Below are 1455 nucleotides of genomic sequence, written 5' to 3' on the forward strand. Positions count from 1 at the left end.
CAACCCTCACCTAATACTACTATTCCACCAAATACTACCGAACCCACCATACTTCAAAAGGTTACACCAACCAACACCACACAGCCCATTACTACCCAAGAAGAACCAACCGTCACATTTAACCCTTCCACTACTATACCACCATTATCCCATTTTTTCCCGGGTGCGGGTCCATCATATTCGAGCCATACTATGGCACCAATTTCGTCTATTGTCCATGCTACACCGTATCGACCACCAAATCAATCGGGTTTCCAATATTCGACTATTCCATTTGGGCAATCATCGGGAATTCAAGGAGATGGGTATGATGAAGGTTATGAGGAATTTGAAGGTTTTGATGAAGAAGGATATGGTTATGGGGGTGATGGAGAGCAAGGGGAGTACGGTTATACGCAAGGCCAAGTACAAGTGATTCCAAATGTTGGTGGGGTTCAACAACAACAACTCATACCTCAACATATTAGGCCAAGGCCACAAGGGCCGCAATTGCAACGTCCGGTTCCTTTGCAACAAGTTCGACCACAACAGGTGCAACCGCAAATTCAAAGGCCAATTCAACAACCAATGTTACCACAAGGGCCCATGCAAAGACCAATGGGTCAAGTTCGTCCACGAGGTCGATTTGGTGTGCCAAGGAGGCATCTTAGGGAAAATGCGAGGGGTATTGAAGCACATTTTAGACCGGTGATAACGCACAATCCTTCACCGGTGGTTATTCCTCATAACAACCAAGGGAGAACTTTTGAAGTAAGAACCAATTCTTTACAAAGTTTGCCGAAATACAAGGGGCTAGCAACGGAGGAGCCTTATTTCCATTTGGAGGCATATGACTCAATTTGCAATACTCTTGGGAGTCAAGGTTTTTCGGCCGATGATATCAAGTTGGTATTATTTCAATTTTCTTTGGAGGACAAGGCAAAGAAGTGGTTCTACACTTTGCCTTCGGCATCTATTTATACTTGGGCGGAAATGCAACAAATTTTCCTAGACGAGTTTTATACCGCCCAAAAGACCAATGATGCTAGGAAGGGGTTGAGGAGTTTCCAACAACAACAAGGCGAAATGTTCCATGAAGCCTTCGAGCGCTTTAATATGATGATCAAAAATTGTCCTCATCATGGGATTGAACTTTGGGAGTTGATGAATGCCTTCCACGAGGGGTTGTGTGCCGAGGATGCACGTGATTTAATGTCCATCACAAATGGGACTTTTGGCACAAATTATGAAGATGAGGATTGGGAGTTCTTGGAACAAATGGCCATTACCTCAAAGAGGAAAGCCCAAGCATCAAGGAGAGCACGACCGGCCGTCACGAGATCGCAAGTTCATGCAGTTGACAATGGTAATGTTCAAACTACTAATCAAATTTATGATGTTTGTGTTATTTGCAATGAAATAGGTCATGCGGCTGAAAATTGCCAAGGAGGTGATGGGCAATATGAAGAGGTTCAT

The 1455-nt window shown here is 44.1% G+C and overlaps 1 non-coding gene across 1 annotated transcript; it reads right to left on the reverse strand.

The window, feature by feature from the left end:
• Positions 1-1021: 1021 nt before the first annotated feature.
• Positions 1022-1127, reverse strand: LOC118485224. The gene has a single exon (XR_004875529.1). It is a non-coding gene; the product is annotated as a small nucleolar RNA R71 (small nucleolar RNA).
• Positions 1128-1455: the final 328 nt, after the last annotated feature.

Source organism: Helianthus annuus, chromosome 12 (assembly GCF_002127325.2).
Source record: "Helianthus annuus cultivar XRQ/B chromosome 12, HanXRQr2.0-SUNRISE, whole genome shotgun sequence".
Classification (NCBI taxonomy): domain Eukaryota; kingdom Viridiplantae; phylum Streptophyta; class Magnoliopsida; order Asterales; family Asteraceae; genus Helianthus; species Helianthus annuus.